Here is a 19,041-nt window from a genome sequence, read left to right as displayed (position 1 = left end):
GGTTGAGCTACGTAGACCAATAAAATACCCAGTTGTCTTAATCTTTAAAAGGTACCTATGAGACAGCTTCCATCTGTCATCAGTCAACAGTCATGGCTTTGGAAACAGACACTATATCTTTCACATTTGTCTGGAGTACTGGTAAAGGTTGTGCCAAATTGGAATTTGTTGGGAGTTTGGCATGGGAGTGGTTGTGGTGGGGTTTTTGTGGTTGGTTTGTTTGTTTGTTTTTGGTGGTGCTTTTTTTTTGTTATGTTTTGGATTTTTTTTTTTTTGTTCGTATGTTGTTTTTTTTTTTTTAGGGGATTTCTATCATATTTTGGGCCATTAAGATTTTCCCCACTGCTACATAGTTATTTTATTTTGACTCTCAAGAGAAAAATGGAATCTTTTGAGTGGTGTTTGTTTCAATGTTTAGGCATATGGAGGAAGCGATAGCTTTGGAACCTCCTTTCTTTGTGTGTGAAGGATCCTGTGCCCCCTCTACATATATTCCATGATTAATACAAGATACTCCTTTGATAATGATCATCTGACTTGTCTCAATACCTAGCCTGCTGAGATTTATTATCTAGAGTTATGTATTTATTGTTTATATGTAAGAGGGGTGTTTTTCCCCACTGAAGTTCTTAATCAGACATTTTTTTAAACTGTAGCTGACTGGTCAAACTTAACTGGATTTTTTTCCATGTAGTGTTACAGTTTTTATGCACAGATCTGCATGAAACTAGAGATGCATTTGACTGCAGAGCTACTTGCCTCTTCCCACCCCAGAACAGAAGTACAAGGTCCCTGTATGTGGCATTCAATGATTTACTAGTAAAAGCTGTCTTCAGTTTGAGAGTCTTTGGAATCTTCCTCAACAGCCACCCCTCTGAGATAATATCTTCAGCATGTTGTTATTCATTGCCTCCCTCATGTTTTTCCCAATGCTAATATATACTCAAGGGAAAGGTGTTTTCTGTAATTTAGGTTCACTGATGCCTCTTCTCTGGTCTGTCAAAGTTCTTTAGGTGAAAAATTTTACCTTTTATAAAAAAAAAAAAAAAGAGAAAACATATTACAATTTTTCCTAGTGGTTTGATTTTTTTCATTGTTGTTGTTTTCACCTTTAATCATGTAAGTATTCATTACCTGTTTGTCTCACATCTCTGCTCTTATCTGAACCCTTTTAACCAAAAGGAACTTGCAAAGTTTTAATTGTTTCAGTGTCTGCCTGAGGTTTAAAGGATGTATTTGAAGATTTAAAACTTAGAAGTAGTTATTTTCTTTCCATCTACAGGTTAAAAGGATCCAGCAGGGATTGTCTTACTATTGCTTTAGGATTTCAAAAGCTCTGTTTACTTTTAACATACTTGGGTTTACAGAACAACACTATGTAGTGGAGAAATGCATACAAGTAATTATGTCAATTACCATCAGCTCTATACAATTCTTCTGCGATGCTACATGATTTAAATGTCATTATGTGTCTGGAAAAGGATGGGAAATTGTTCACTCCTGGTTGCTGCTTACAGCTGCTTTTGTGACTGGTTTTGCTCATAAACAGGTGTTTAGAACATTCCTTTGACTAAGTGATAGAGCTTGTGCTGCTGTGAATTAATTTCTCTTGCACATCTAGGTAGCATGGATTTCTTTTGTTTTCACTTGTTTAAAGAAAAGAGAAATAAATAAAAAAGCAGGAAGACTGCCAGCAGCTGAGGTTGTTTTGGTAAGCCATGCTTGGAGAAACTATGAGCTTATGATGAGACAGAATGTGTCCAAGAGAAAGATGGTTTCTTGTGGATATCCGTGGGCGTGGCCTCCCAATAAAATCTCATTTTACTCTGGTTCCTGTCCATTCCTGCTGAACAAGCTTTGCCAACTTTCTCTACTTTGGTTAGAAGTCCTATGCCTGGTGCTTGTTATTCCTGAAGCTGACCTGTGGTAGGTGACAGAGCAATGGACGAGTGCACCGAAAGTAGGTACGTTATGCAGTCATATTTCATGGTGAAAACTTAAATGACTCCATATAAAATGCTTTTGAAAAACATCAGCAGATGGTGCTTCTGAAAAAGGTAAGGTGAATTCCTTCCCTGCCCCTGTTCTCATTGCTGACATCTGAAAGCAGGGAGGTGCATCCAGTGTAACTTACCTGTGGACCTGACGGAACACATAGGTGAATGGAAGCCTCAGTAGGGCTTGTTAGGTCCTGTGAAGCTTTTAAGCCATTTTCTGTATGTATCAAAAAGTACCGATATCTGTTTCAGCCATTCCTTACTAGTTAATCAGAGACTAGAAAAGCAGAATGCTTTTAATGCATTTTTAGTTGTTCTCTGACATTTCATGTATGATCCAGAAGGCTTAATTTCTAATTAAAAAAAAAAAAAAAAAAAAACAAACACAAAAAAATCCCAGCAAAACAACACAAAAACCCCAGTGAAAATGTAAATATAAAAGAAAGAATGCAAGTCATTGCTTTGTGTGTGTTGGATGGTGTATTGCTGAGAATGTAAGGTTGTTCTGGCTGCAGTTAAATAATTAGGAAAATAGGCTTTTGGTTAAGTGTGGTCTTGTTATCACTGTGAGTAACATAAGGAAAGAGGATGACTGATAATTGCAGATCTACTGGGCAACAAAGCAGCTGTTAAACCACAGACTACAGAAACCCACCTGTTCTCCCAGACACAGGATACCTTTAAAGTGTCTTTTGTAAGCAGTGATTTATTTGTGGTGTTTGTTTTTGAGAGAGACATCAATTTTAAGATATTATCTTTAATTTAACTGCATCTCAGAGGAAGAAATTCACTGGTAGGAGCACATGCTTAGTTGAAGAGTAATCTGTTATACCTCATTTCCACCGAAGTCTGTAAAGTATACATGGCTTAGTAACTTTTTAAAATCCAACAAATTATGATAAATAAAAATAAATGTCAAAGTTGTCAAGTATTCAGGATTGGAAAGAACATCAACAGATCATCTAGTTGGATCTCCCTTCTCAAGCAGAGCCAGCTGGATCTGGTTGCCCAAGGTCATGTCCAGTTGGGTTTGGAATGTCTCCAGAGATGGAGACTCCACAATCTCTCTGGGCAACTTGTTCCTGTGTTTGAACACCCTTACAGCAAAAAAACCCCACAAGTTGTTTGTTTGAGGTTGGTGGGTTTTGGTTGTGTGTTTGTTTGGGTTTTGTTGGTTGGTTGGTTTGTTTTGTTTTTTCCAGTTTGTGCCCATTGTCTCTTACCTCTTCACTGGACACTGCTCAGTCTTCTTTACTCCCTCCCATCAGATATTTATACACATTAATAAGATCCCCCACCCTGAGACCTTTCCTCTCCAGGCTAAATAGTCCTGGCTACCTCAGCCTCTTGTCACATGTCAGATGCCCCAGTCTCTTATTCATCTTCATGGCCTTGTGCTGGGCCTGCTCCTGTAAGCTGGTGTCTTCCCTGTACTGGAGAGCCCAGCACTGGACACAGAACTCCAAACGTGACCTCCCAAGTGCTGAGCAGGGCAGAAGGATCACCTCTCTTGACCTGCTGGCACTGTCCTCCCTCATGCATCCCAGAAGGTTTTCTGTGTCACCAAAGCATGTTGCTGGCTTATGTTTTGTTTGATGCTGACCAGAACTGCAAGGTCCTTTTCAGCCAAGCTGCTGGAGCTGACCAGCTGGAAAGCAACTACTGATGTCTGGGGTTATTCCTCCTTGTCTGCAGAGCTTGGCATTTCAAACTGTTGAGCTTCATGAGTTTCCTGTCAGTGTAGTTATCCAGCCTGTCCAGGTCCCTCTGAATTACAGCAAACTGCATTGGGGTACCAACCAGTCCTCCCTCTGTTGTGTCATCTGTGACGTTGCCGGCAGGGCTCTTTGTGCCATCATCATCCAGGTAACCACTGCAGATGTTGAATAGGACTGGCCCCAGTATCATCCCCTAGAAACTTCATGCTGACTTGCCTCCAAATTGACTTCCTGCCACTGGTCACAACTGACTGGACCTGGTAATTCATCCAGTTCTAAGTCCGTCTCCCTGGTGCACTTATCTAACCTGCACTTTTCAGCTTGCTAATAAGGATGTGGTGAGACAACATGTAAGTACAGTTCCTACCATGTGTCCTAGGGGCCTGAGGAATCCTTTTTATTTTGTCTGCTATTATCTCTGTTGGAGAAAGAAGGCAGCATTGGCTATTCTAACTATGAAATAATTTCAGCCTTTTCCTGTGCATACATCTAGAGTTCTGTAAGGATGCTTTGGGACTTGGGGGTTTTGCAGATTAGCATTGTTCATGCTGCTCGCGCTTCCCTTAACAGCCTTCTCTCATCTAGAATTCAGTTTGTCTTGAACAGAGGTTGATTTTTTTTTTTTTTAAGAAATGTTTAATTCAACAAAAAATAACTGAGATAAAGTGGGACTTTTATCTTAATTCTTCTGTTGCACATCTAGTCTGCAAGCAGAGCTTCTCTTCTTGTGACTGTTTCTCTGATTTCCACAAACAGACCACCTTCTTCTCATGCTTGTATCAGATGTCCATGTCGTTTGGTTACTAAAAATAATTTGCCAGTGCTGGCTGGTTAAGTTTATATCAAACAAACACTTAAGTAAAAATTTACTCTAGATGTGTAAACCATAGGAAACAGAGCAGACGTTGAATGTGCTTGCTGTCCTAATGGCTCCAATCACTGATGGTCACTGCAGTTTTACACATTAATTCTGTCCAACTGTATTTGGGTTGTATGTTCAATGTTGGTGTCATCTGAGCGTGGACGAGAGCTGTGTTTACAGAAAAACAAAATTAGCAGCAGCCTTTAGGCTCTGCTCAGCCGTCTAAAACATGCAGAGGCTATCTGCATGGAGCATTGCTCAGACTGATGCCTGAACGATGGGGACTGTCTCTTGCTTCAGTTGCGTGTGTTTTGCCATTTATTTCTGACACATTTATTTGTGTGACTCAGTTATTTCTGACACATTTCTGTCTGATGCATTTAGTGTTACGGTATTTCATGAGAGAGACTATTATCTTAGTTAATAGATTAAGAATGAACAGATAGAGGTTTAAAAGGAAGCTGAGGAAGAGTTTAGGCCATATTTGTGTCTCAATCAATATGACCCTTTTTTTTAAATTAAAATTTTAATAGAAATAAGAGATCACTAGTACCTCTGGTCACAAAGTGAAAGTCTCTACCTTGCTGTGTATCCTCACCAAGAAAGTGGTGAGAATATTTGCTTATAAGGTAGGCTGCCCCTCTTCCCCACCCCATTTTCTCTGAGATTCACATTAGACTTCCCTTCACCAAGGCTTCTTTTATGTGGGCTGTCTTATACCTCTCAGCCAAGGTCTGTGAGAGATACCTCAAGAGGTGGAGGGGAGGCTTAGGTTGAAGGGGTATTTTCACCATGAAATGGAGTGTGGTGCAGAGGCACACAAATTAATATTGAACCTGAAAGTACAATAAGGCAGAGGAGACAGTTCAGGAGGCTCCTGGAGTGTACCAAAGAAAACTTCCTGATGCAGCTGATCAGGGAGCCAACTCGGGAAGGCACCCTGTCTTCTTTTGCCTCAGTCTTTAATTGTAAGACCAGTTGTTCTCTGGGTATGCAGCACCCTGAGTTGGAAGGTGGCCAAAAAGGCCAACAGTACCCTGGCTTGTATCAGAAATAGTGTGGCCAGCAGGACTAGGGGAGTGATTGTGTCACTGTACTCAGCACTGGTGAGGCCCCATCTTAAATACTGTGTTCAGTTTTGGGCCCCTCACTACAAGAAAGTCATTGAGGTGCTGGAGCATGTCCAAAGAAGAGCAATAAAGCTGGTGTAGGGTCTAGAGCAAAAGTCTGATGAGGAGCAGCTGTGGGAACTGGGGCTGTTTAGCCTGGAGAAAAGGAGGCTGAGGGTAGACCTTATCCTTGTCTACTTGAAAGGAGGGTGTTGGTCTCTTTTCCCAAGTAACAAGACAAGAGGAAATGGCATCAACTCACACCAGGGAAAGTTTAAATTGGATATTAGTGAAATTTTTGTTACTGAAAGGGTTGTCAAGCATTAGAATAAGGTACCCAGGGAAGTGGTTTAGTCACCCGTCCCTGGAGGTATTTAAAAGACATGTAGATGTGATGCTTAGGGACATGGTTTAGCAGTGGACTTTGCAGCATTAAGTTTATGTTTGGGCTTGATGATCTTAAAGGTCCTTTCCAATCTAAATGGTTATTTAATTCTATAGCCAAGTTATTACTCTGTCAATGTAGCTCAATTTGGGGCGATACAGACATGTTATGACTTTTTTCCGGTGTTCTTGTGCCCATTTGGTTGGTGATACACTGAATGCCTGTGCTCAAGGAGATGTAGACCTGTCTGGAAAAATTTTCTTCTCCTAGATACCTGTATTCACTTTGCCCATGATTTTTCAAGGCATGCCATTTTACTTCTTTTTTAGGGAGCATTTTGGTGTTTAGACAATGTCTGATTTTATTCCAGATATGTGAGAGGAGATTTCAACGTACACTCTTTTGTTGCCTCTAGTTTGTTTTCAGTTGCATCTGGGAAAGAAGAAAAGCTCCTGTTGTGTTTTATTTATTTTTAGTTGTATTTTATCTTTTTAATTGGTGGTAACAGAACCAAAGGCCCCTAGAGCTGTTTATTAATTTGGAATGAGAATAATAGGGAAACAATGCAGCTAAATTAATATTTGAACAAACCAGGCAGAATTAACAGGGCAGTGCACTGCATGGAGATTTCAGTCTGTTGTGTATCAATGAACAGATCATTACAGGTATCTTCTTGTTAGTATCTCCTTCCACAGTAGGTGATGTCACATGGTTATCTGGATTTTAGCCTCAGAGGGCATGTTCTGTAATAAGAGGTAGTATAACTTTATGCCTTGCCTTTCTTAGTCTGGATGCTGTTAGAAGCATGTCCTTGTTCTGGTTCTAGGATCCCAAAGACTTAAAAATTAGTCCTCCTAACACACGTAAGAGACTTGAAGACCTTGTGTCTCACAGCAGTACTCTTTTTATTGTGAGGAGAACAATATAGTGCAGTTCATCCTTGGCACCTCAGGACAATCGGTGTATACCCATTTGGGTACATGTGTGTCTACTAGTCATGTTGTTGTCACTTAGGTGGATTTTGATGTTGCCATTAATGCGATGAACTCTGGACCTAAGGTGAAGTCGTTAGTGGGTAGTAGTGAGCAAAATGCTCTGCTTGGAGAGCTGGATGGAATGAAGGATCCATTTTGCAGATGGGAGGATTTAATGCATCTTAGTACTTGTTATGGAGTAGTGAACTTGCCTCTTCAGGTTGGAGTGCAAAGAAGAGACAAAGTTCAGACAGAAGTGGAAGGACTGAAATGCAGTAGCTTTGTGCTTGTGTCAGACTGATGTTGACAAAAACTAGACTTTGCATTTTGTCTAGCAAAAGTGATTTACACACCTAAAAACCCCACCAACTCTCTTCAAAAACAGTATTGGAATTTCTGTAGAAAAATAATGTATTCCACTAGAATAGCAAGGGTGTGAATTGGACCAGATGCACTAATTTGGTCTGTGGTTTTACAAGTCTTTCTCACCTTACTCTGGGTGTGGTGATATTGAAATTCTTTGTGATTTCTTCCAAACCGGTCATTTAAAGTGGGAATCTGAATATTTTTACCCATTAAGTTGTCTATAGTTTTTCCTACTGGAGTTGTGATCTTGTCAGACTGCATAGTCTTTGAACATGTCTGAGATGCTTCAAAGTTTGCATTTGTTGTAAGTTATAGGCCTGCTGGTGAAAGCTGCTGGTGATGCTGGGGCTGTTTTCCATTCAGCTGTGGAGCCACATGTTTTCAGTATTTCATACTGCCAATGCTGAGACCTCTTCTACTACCATCAAGGTTAATTATGTCACCAGAATCTGGAGTGGTGGTCTGGAGGAGACGCATGTCTTTTGGCCTCAAGCCAGTCTCCTTGGGCCCCAGCTGATTTCATATGTTTGAAACCTGTTGCTGGGGTACAACTTTCTGAGAACAAAGTATGGGCAAGAGGACCTATTTCATCTGTCCCACCCCTGTAGAAGGTACAAGGTTCCTTCTCTCAAGAGCAACGGTCAACATCAGTGGTCTTCTTATACCACCTCTTTCTGCATGAGCTGCTTTCTCAAAGCCCAGTGACCTCCCTTGTGCTGCAGGGATTTTTCTCCCCGGTGCTCTGCTGGGAGGAGTGCTGCCGGCTGGAGGGGCAGAGAAGCAGAGCAGGCTGTCTCCAGCCTCTCCAAACCATTGCTTTGGGATAGCTGAACAGGGATGGGATTCAAATGGTGTACACTGCCATTCTAAATATTTCTTGGTAGCCTGCATGGCCTTCAGTTGGCACTCCAGGAAAGCGTGGCTTTCCCTCACCTTCTTTGTTGAGTTTGCCAGTCCTGTGTAGGTGTCTCAGATAATACTATAGTATTTTAAGACACAGTGCTCAGGCAGGTGTATGTTGCGCCAAGTAAAACTGCATGGCCCTGGCAAAACTAGGGCAGAGGAGAGGTATGTTAAATACGTGACAGGGCTAGCTGCTGCTGACGAGAGCACACAGTGCTTGTTGAGGATACTGCACACGTCCAGGCAGTAAACGCACCTCATTTTTTTAAATTATATTCTTAATAAGATTTGATATAGTATATACTTGGAACAACAATGCTGTTGTGATGCTGATATACTGTGTGACTGTCCTCTGATTCAGCAGCTACCTGTGTGAGAAAGCAAACCTCTTTTCACTGGAATTTGATGAGGATAGGAACATGAGGGGTATCACTCATCTCCTAGCCTCCAAGTTTTCCTTCTTCAGGTGCCCTTAGTGAAAGGTTTACTTGCTGTGTTACACCGTATGTTGTTTTATGCTGCACCTAGCAGGTGGACGTGGTATTATGTGAGATTATTTGTTAACTAATGAAGTGTGTTTTGGAATTCATTTAGATTACTATTGATATCTTTTCAGGATTAATATAGTTGTCTTGGAGATGGAAATAAAACTTTTACCTAGACTTGTGGCTTAGGTTTCAAGTAATTAAATTTATAGCGACCTACTCATCTCAATGGATCCTTTTCTGGAAGAGGATTAACATGCTGCAGGATGAGCTGGTCAGGAAGTCTTCCCCATGCTTCTTGCTACTAGAGATCTTGATGTCTAGCAGTGGTTGTCAAATGGAACCCCAAATGCAGGGTAAGGAGTGAGAAATTAGTCTAGACATGATCTTGTAATTTACAGAATGGATTCTTCTCCTTTTGTGTCTCTGGCATGAAGTAAGGGAGAAGGCTATTGGAGAAGTAAAACAAACTTGAGGATAAAAAGCAATAATATTCAAATACTACTTAATTTTAAAATTTCCTGTATCTGAATGTGTTAATACTGGATATTTGCCAACAAGACTGTAGGGTTTTTGCTGCTTCTCTTCAATTTTATTTATTTTTCCCTCAATTTCATAGCACTCCAGGGTCTTTTATTAATGTGTTTTTTTTAGTTGAAACATGAAGGACTAGAAAGGCCGCTATATTCTCTGCCCTTTATTCCCCTTGAGGATAAGAAAATAGAAGGAGGAGAAAAAAATCCATTGGAGGCCAGAGTAATAAAAATTGTTCTTTGGAAAAGCTTCACAGATTTCAGTTTAAACACGGGAGGAGAAAAGACAGGGATGGAATCCACTTCAAGTTTATGGCTAGTTATTAGGTATAAATATGCACAGCAATTCAGGCTTTGATGTTAAAACTCACAGGGTCTGAAAGATGTGAGACATTTAAAGGATAATATTTCTTTTTTATTTTAATTTTCTTTAGGGCTAGTTTCTTTGCTTTAGCTAGTTGCAGAAGAATCCATTTCCAAGTGCTTGGAATTCTAACTTTGTGGGAAGGGAATTCTCTGTAATTTCAGAGCTATTTGGCAATTGCAGTTTCTGTGAACTTATTTGCTTCTAAAAATACTTTGTTCTCAGTTTCTGAAAATCTGAGAGTTTTTCTAGCTAAAGAAAGACATTTCATAGTGTTGACCTGTGTGAAGATAGGATGTGAAAAAACTTTGCAATTTTTAGGACTGTTACTATTCTTGAGCAGAAAGTGAGGATGGACCAAAATATTTAAAATAATGAATGATACAGGAAATGTAGCTTTACAAAACCAATTAAAAAACAAACAAACAAACAAAAACAATAAAAAACAAACAAACAAACAAAAAAACCCCACAAAATCCAGGTTAAAATGGAAGGATAGAAAATAAAGAACTAAGAAAATACAATTATTTTAAAATGATTGATTAACCCATAGTAAGCATTCAGATTGATGTTTTCAAACCTCAATAAATTCTCAATTTTCTGCATAGATGATTAGAATCTATTTCACTGTTTATCATAGAGGTTTGAGGGGAATATTATGCCTCATGATCATAGTCAACTTATAACAGGAAAGAGGTGGGAAAGTGACCTGATGTAGAGAACAGGGTGCCACTCCTGTTCTTTCTATAGCTTTGCCATTGCCTCTGACAATGACCACAGTCAAAAATAGGATACTAGATTAAGTGGATTAGAGCTTGTTTGGTAACTGAAAGTTTGCAATGTATATGGTATAGACTGCCACAGTGCTTAATGTTTGATTGTAGTTTGTTATTCACTGCTCATACGCTTTCCAATGAGGCATTTCCTTCCAATTTGATGCAACAGGTCTTCCTCTTTAATAGTCTGTGGTTCTAAATATATTTACCTGTTCAAGTAAAACTTAGCTGCATTAGGAATATTACTCCTGACAGCATAATATTTTCTTGTGTTTTCATTCAGAAACAAGTGATGATGAAAGGCTGGCAACAAAGTCATACTTCCTAGGAGAGACTGAGAATATATCAATTATATAGGATGCACAATTAGTGGCAGACAATGACCGAGCTACTCAGAGCAATGAATGGTGCTAATATGTTGCATAGGGTGCTCCTTTTCTCATGATGCAATAGAAGAAACCAAATAACAGAACTAAAACTGAAAGGCAGCAGATTCAACAGTAGTTGATAAAATAAAATGCTTTTGTCATGTTTCATAACTAAGCAGTGAAACTCATTACCACAAGATAGCATCAAGGCAAAGAGCTTAACTGCAGCTCTTTAATAGAAAATTCATCTGGATAAAAGTGCATCTAGGATTAGGCTATGATTTTCTTTTAGTTGAATAGACTATACATAGGAAAAATACAAGACTTGCACTCATTTTTATGCCAACCTTTCCATTTTAGGGGCTTGAAAGATGCTTGTAGCATACACAGATTCCTCTGTGATGGCTTGTAGCCACTTACCTTTGTACCTGCACAGGACTCCTTGTTTTGGCTGCTCTTAGACAGAGCACTGTGAGAGACTTACCCAATCAGGTGAAGAGTCTGCTGTGGCATGATTTTGGGGGTTTGTTCACCTTTCTTCTCCTACCTGCTAAAAGCCAGTTGTATCTGAAATATCATCCATCATCTGATACCAGGTTTTGAAAAGGGTCACCCATGTCTCAACTGCCATTGGTTACACATTCTGCAGTTTGGGGAATATTTTGCTGGGCAAGCAGTGTGTGGGGAATAAAGACATCACTGTCTTCTTGCACTGTGTCTCCTTTCTGCTGCAAGGCACTTTGGATGTGTAAACAGCAAGTAAGGCTACATGAGCATTTGGAAAACTGTCCATTAACCACAAAACACTGTTTTCTACAAACCTTTCTGACAGCATCAACTTGTTAAGCAAAGCCGTCTTATTTTAGAAACCTCTATACCCTCAGCACTGTTTCTTTGTGGTTCAGAACACTAAAGCCCATTTTCAGCTGTGCATTTTTCTCCACCCACCCACCAATAAAGAACGTATTGAGAGGAGATGAGTCCCTGGTTCCCACAAGCCTTACTACACTACATTCTGGTCTTTTAAGAGTAGACAGGAATTCTTTCTGGAGCCATTTACCATCGTTAATTTTAAGAAAAGGACTTTTTATGATTCATGCTAAGGACTAGAAACATAGATCTTTTGCAAAGGCTAGCAAAGCTATAAAAATCGTTTCATTTAGGTATAAATCCTCTAAGGTCATGGGCATTTGGTTGCTAGTGAAATCAATAGGAGCTTCTGAATTTGTTTGGAGATCTGACCGACTGAGGTTCAATTTTTGTAGGACCTGAATATTTTATAATTCTAGCTCCGGCTTGGAATGTATTGATTATATACCACAACTACAGGATTGGTCTCAGGAATGGATTCAAATTTTGATGTTTAGCCCTGAGCTTTCTAGATTTCAATTTTCTCATCTAATAAACTAGGAATTACAATTTTGATTTGCCTCAGTGGAAAAGATTAACCCCAGAAACAAGGAATTAAAGCATAAATTCCTTTGCATGGGGATCAGTCAGCTGTGGGGATTATATGCATAAACTAGAATGAATAGAAGACAGGAGGCTTACCTTTGTGCCTGCATTTCCTCTCTCTGTGTCCTATCAGTCTATTGTGATTTATTGTTGAGAACATATGGAACCATTTAAAAAAAAAAGAAACAAGAAAGCAAACAACCTAAATAGTTTGTCTGAATATAAATTTGGTTGATTTACATTGTTTCTCCAACTCCTGCTTTATTATAATATAATCCTGTAAAGTTTCTTGGCTTTGGTAGGTAATGAGCTCCATCTAGTGACACAGTACCCGTCTGTGTTTCTTGTTTGTGAAGCGAGCCTAATTCGCATCTTGTCTCTTCTTGGCTGTGGATCAACTGTGTTTTTAAAACACATCTAATTGGCAGGAGAAAAGGGTAGACAAAAGTAGACTGGTTCTGTGAAGGCATTAGTCATTTCATTACATTTATTTTGCTTACAGATTGCATTTAAACAAAATAATGTTTTCATTAAGAGACAAAAATAATTTTAAAAAAATTTGGAGCCTTTCCCTCTAGTTTACTGTACCTTTGTATTATTACTCTAGTGATTTTCAACAGAAACTGAAATCAGTCTTTCATGGTAGTGAGTCAGGGGTTTTACTATTATAAGGCTAAAAGCGTCACAGTGTGTAAATGTTGGAGAAGCCTGGCTCTTTCATGTGTATGCTGGTCTCTGGCAGCTCAACTGTGGGTCCTTGGCTGTACATTATTCATAATTAATAGAGCATATCTTTTAGCTATTAACTGAAACCTGTACTCGCAGAGCAGAAATGTGAGGTCTGTGCTGGCTGCTGCTCACACAAAGGGAAGCTTATTATCTGAGAGTAATTTAAACTGACTTCAGTATGCTTCTTAGTAAGAATACAGAATTCAGGTTGGCTTACAGAAGTGTTTCTGCATATTGATTGTGTTAGAAACTAAGTTTGTAAGAGAATGCTGCTACCTTTACAGAGAGGCAGCTAGGATACCACAGTACTGAGCCTTCAAACTCTGGTCTGGCAGCCAGAGGGAAGCTGTGGAGCCTTCTGCTGCAGCAGGATGCCTTTCTCCACCTCATACCCTTGAAGATCATCTGGGGAAGCACATAGAGCGCACAGAAAATGTCTTGCAGATTAGTAGTAGGGTTGTGTGACTGTACTACCAAGGTGGTCCCTTTGTAGCAGCTGCCAGGAAAACAGCAGGGATTGCAAAGCTGCTCAGGGGCAAAGACTTTCCCAGCACATGTGAATATGTATTTCCCATGGTTCCCAAGCTAGCTTTAGACTAACTCATTTCAGATTATCTTGGATATTGCTGGCATGCCAGTATAGATAGGCATGATGAAAGAAATGGTAGATGCCTCATCTCTGGAGACATTCAAGGCCAGGCTGGATGGGGCTCTGAGCATTTGATCTAGTTGAAGATGTCCCTGCTTATTGCAGGGTGGTTGGACTAGATGGCCTTTGAAGGTCCCTTCCAACCCAAACTGTTCTATGATTCTATATTTCTATAGCAGCAGGGACTTAGCACAGGCTCCAGAATGGTCCTGAGAAGCAAGGAAGGCACCTCTGTGTGGTTGGTCCTTACTGAACAGCTTTCTGCTGATGCCTGATTATTGCTAGTGCTTGTGATAATGGTCATGACCATGATGTGATGATTGCAGCACAAACTACAGTCTAAACATAATCTTGAGAGTAAAGGGGGAAAATTTTTAATAAGAAAGCTAACCTTTATATTTTGAGAAAAGCCTTCTGATGTACAGTCTGTTATCCAGTGCAACAGCCATTTCCTAGGCAGTCTGCATGAAGCTGACATCAGAGATTGCACAGTAAGGAGAGACGATTAAATAATTCTGTTGACTGTATCAATCAAGCCCAACTTTTTTATCCCTTTTAAAATTTTAATTAAAATTTTATGTAGAAGGCATGATGTTAATATCCCACTCACCATCTGCTATCAGAAGAATCTAGCTATCCCTTTCAAGTTTACCATTTTTATGTTGTCCTTTAATACCTTGTCTTCAGTTTTCTTTGGAGGAAAAAGAGATCTGCCACTGCAGAAGAGCAACAGAAACTTCTCTCATGTGACATGTTCTGCTAACCCTGTCTTTAACAGGGGGCACATAAAAACACCCATACACATCTGTAACATTTTTTTTGTCTTTTAGATGGAGGAAGAATACTTCCCTAAACTGTCTTGACATCTTGTCACATCTGTTGCATAAACTAAACATTTTATCTTTTTTCTCTCACACATACTCTCATCTGATTTTGGTGTATATTTTATGTTACCACGTTTTTGCTGAACTTTAGGAATCATCTTTCTTCATCATTTTGCTTTATTGGCTCTTTTTCCCCTTCTGAACTTGTCAGGTTCCTCTATTTATCAGTACTAGTAACCATCAGTAACATACTGTGCTACTTCTCGTTATTGATGTGTTCCTGACTAAACTAATAGCTGGTGAAAGAGAATATTTCTTCTGTAGTTATGCTGTAGTCATAGAATAGTTTGTGTTGGATCATCTAGTGCAACTCTCCTGCAATGAGCAGGACATATGAAACTAGATCATGCTTATTTTGCTTGATGGCATGCAGGGCGGTGTCTTGCCACTTCCTGGTAAGGTGGGGAGAGCTTCAGATATGGACCACATTTGCTTGAAACCAAATGGAGGAGTTAGATGTTTGTGTGTGGTTACAGGGCTATGACCTCACTGGGAGCATGGAGGGATGGTGTGATGGCTTGTGTGACTGGAGTGCTATAATGAGACCTAAAGCCTTTTTAGGAAGGACAGGCTGGAAAGGCAAGGACATGGATTTGCCCTCGATGTAAGAAAGCAGCTATTATGTTTGGGGCTATGCCTTGGGATGGGTCAGGACTTAATCAAGAGTTTATGCATGAAGATTAGTGGGCAGACCAACATGGGTGGTGTTGTAGTGGGTATCTGCTACTGATTTGCTGATCAGCAAACGAATGAAGCTTCCTCCAAAAACTAGAAGAAGCCTTGCATTAACAGACTTTGAGTCTTAGAGGACTTTGTCCACCATATCTTTTAGAAGGACAATAGAGTATGGCTCAGGGAGATTTTTTTGAGTGTGTTGACAACTTCCTGATACAGATGATCAAGGAGCCAACAAAAAATGGTGCTCAGCTGGACCTGATACTTACCAACAAGGCAGAACTGGTTGTGGATGTGGGAGTCAGATGCAAACTTGCCTGCACTGACCGTGAAATGATGGCGTGCAAGATCCTAACTGGAGGGAGTGAAGCAAAATGCAGAACTGCAATCCTGAACTTGTGGGAGCAGACTTCAGCCTCTTCAGAGATTTGCCTGGAAGAATCCCATGGGATACAGCCCTGGAGAGAGAGAACTTCCATGTGAACACCAGATGAAAAACAAACAAGAAAACCCCCCAACAAAGAAAATCCAACAGCAACAAAAAGACCCACAACAACAACAAACCTTTGAAGATACCAAAAGACTGACTGGCAATCCTCCTGGGAAACCTGTACTAAGTCACCCTACTTCAAGCACAACCATTGGACTAGATGACCTCAAGAGGTCCCTTCTAATCTAAATGTTTCTTTTAAAAGGTATGCCACAAAACAAGTACTATTGGATAATACCAGTGCTCCTCCCCAGTGTTGTCGCTTCCCCTTCTCTATTCCCCATCTTGTAAATCTGAAGGCTTTTGGTGGGTAGGGACCAGACTTCTGTTGAAACTGCTGCAGACTTTTTTTTCTTGTGCTGCTTCATCGGAAGTATTATTTAATCTGGCTTTTAGTATTCCTTTTTTTTTGTCTTTTCATAGCTTTTTCATTTAGTACATTCTCTTAAAAATTACATTTAGTTTTAAGAAGCTGTTTCTTTCTCATCTAAATTTACTCTTGTGTAGTTTTAAGGCCACTAACTTTTTTTTACGTTAATATACTAAATCAGTCTCTATTTAAGGTTTGTTTAGTGCAGAGTTCCTTCCTAAGTATTTTTTTTTTTTTTAATTTGGAAAAGAAAAGCTGTGGAATATATATGTCCTTTAGAAATTAAAGGTGTGTGAAATGCCCAGGGTCATCTACTTCCTCCCCACAGTGCACCTTCTGACAAACAAAATGAGTTAGGTCCTTGAGAAGGAAATAAATACTTTTACTGGTGGGGAGATAGTTCAGGATTGCAGCTTCTTTTAAGATCTGAGCTTGGGTGCCAATATACTGTGGTGATGAAAACAAGAGAAAAGCCCAGAATTATAAGCCACTTAGACATACATATTTTTTAAAATGTACTAAATTGGCTGTGCATTGTGTATCTGCTGCTTTCTATGTGTGTGGAAAATAGGGTTGGGCAGTCGGAGAGGAAGGAAATGGGAGTTTAGGTATGAAACAGAGCTAATGATTTCAATTCGTGAACTATGCTCTGGTTTTTTTTAGACCTTTTTTACTCCCTTTTTAGGTTTCCCTCATACATGAAAGAACAGTCTGACTGGCATTTTATTCACGCAGACAGATCTCAATTTAATATTAATGTAGCTTGGACTGTTCTCTGTTTTTATTTTATTTCATTTTTTACAAGATGTATGTTCCAGTGTCTCACTAACTTAATTTGCTTTGTAGATGTACAAATACAAGTGCTTTGAGGGTAAACGCAGAAGCAACAAGTCCTGTTGTGTGCTGGTATAATGGTAAACTGTTGATGGAAATCAGCAGTTGTCCAAGCTGTCCAAAACCCGGATAGTCTGAAGAAGACTGTGTATGTGGGTTGCCGAAAAGCAGAGAAAAGGGCTGAACTGCAGGTACTGTCCTAGCCTCTGGCAAGTCTCATTTTATAGAAGGATGAATAGGCAGTTTATAACAATAAATATTTGCTTTGGAAGCCTGAAGAGGGGAAAAAAGTAATTGCCTGTATGTGTGGTTTTCATGACCATTCAAAGAGACTCTCAAATATAAAACACAATGGGAACAGAATAAAAATGACTGTAGAATGCAATAATTGAGGCACTTCAAAGAGAAACATGATAATAAAGGGTATGGACTGTTTTTTTTTCTAGATTCACTGCTTTTCACAAATGTATGCCTTTTTGGTGCTGTCTGCACGGGCTAATTGAAATAAAATGCTTAGGCTGGAATAACAAGAGGAAGTGAGTTCAATTTTGGGACAAAAGAACTCAAACCCTGATAAGGAGGCCTATGCAGAGTTTTCAGATGCTGAGCTAGGTAATGACACTGCTTTTCAGTAGATGCATTAAGAGATGTTGGCTTATAAGAGACATATTTTGTAGAATTTATGTAGGTTTGTAGACTAAAAAAAAAGGCTTTGTGTTTGTGCTGATACACATTGTGATGTGATGTGGTTTTTACTTGCACTAGATACTTTACCTGACCCAAGCTATCTGTTTATTTCTGTTTTCTCTCTCCTCACCTATCAAAAAATCTTTTTGATTCTTAGTTTGGGTGCTTTTGGTTTGGTGGATTTTTTTTTTTGTTGTGTTATAGTGTTTTACTTGATTTGAACTATAGTATAAAGGTTATGACTTGCTGAAAGCAGTGAAACCTGTCACTGGTATTAAGGATCTCAACCGATGTGATACTTTAAGATATTCACAAGTATAATTTTCTTATCCATAAGCAGTGGTGTTGCTCCCATTGCTGGTGATATTCTGGTATTTGATTGAATTTGCCTGTTCTCTGTAGACAGCTTAGGTAATTGCAAGAAATAACTGTGTTTGAGTAGTTTGGGGCTTTAGAAAGCTGTCATGAATACTTAGACCGGAGATTTTGTAAAATACTCCTGAAGAAAATAATTGAAGAGTGAGTGCAGAAGGTAACAGAATACTGATTAGGAGCTACTGTCTGACTTAATGAAATGCATCTTCATAGCGTTAGAGTGAAGGAGAGAGCAGCAGCACAGATGGTGAATTAGGAAACAATTTCCACTTGTAACTACTGAAATCAGTTGATATTGACAGTAATAAAGCTTGAGTCTCTCAACAGTGCTTTTTGTGTGTGTGCACAATATCATTATATTAGATTGTTTGGTGATGTTCTGTTTTTCTGTATTCTTCTGAAATGCATTGTATATGGCTTGTCGTTGAGAAGCAGATTGTGCAACCACTCAGTGTAATTTCACTGCTGAAGTTGGGGGGGGAAAAAGCAACATGAGATCTCTGTCACTTTCCCGCAGTACTCTTCATAACTGACAAGCGAATGTGTACATAATTCACTCTAGTGAAAATACTGCATCTAGGTTAAGTGTGCACGAATGTGTATGTAGAAATGTGGACCTGTTCCTCCGTGCACATGAGCCCTATGTATGGCACCTTGCCCAATGAGCGTGCATCGTGTTGTGGTGTGTTCACTTTGGGGTTTTGTGTGTGTGTGTTTGTTTTTTTTCTGGAAAATCTCTGTTGGCAATTGAAACAAGAAAATGGTAAATACACTGTATGTTGACATCTTCTATGTACTTTTCTCACAGAATCCATCACACGTTCCTGAGGTGGCAGCATCTTCTAGAAAATGTTTGAAATCTTTGTGGAAGATTAAGGAGATACTGTAAAATCATGTAAAGCTCTTGGAAGTTTCCAGACACTCATGGTTCTGTTTGAGTAGCGGAAATACTAGTGCAAAGAATCTGATCAATCTGTAGTGACATACTTTGGAAACTATTGTGAAGTTTAAAGAACTTAAAACCTACCATAAGATCTTATAATGACTAATGTG

General features: G+C 39.4%; 1 protein-coding gene across 25 annotated transcripts in view; it reads left to right on the top strand.

Moving 5' to 3' along the window:
- NRXN3 (neurexin 3) overlaps positions 1 to 19,041 on the top strand; it is a 1,033,016-nt gene that overhangs the window by 400,759 nt on the left and 613,216 nt on the right. The window lies entirely within an intron of this gene.

This window comes from Columba livia, chromosome 5 (assembly GCF_036013475.1).
Source record: "Columba livia isolate bColLiv1 breed racing homer chromosome 5, bColLiv1.pat.W.v2, whole genome shotgun sequence".
NCBI classification, from domain to species: domain Eukaryota; kingdom Metazoa; phylum Chordata; class Aves; order Columbiformes; family Columbidae; genus Columba; species Columba livia.
Note: the sequence above shows the minus strand (reverse complement) of the source record. Positions and strands in the feature narration are given on the sequence as shown.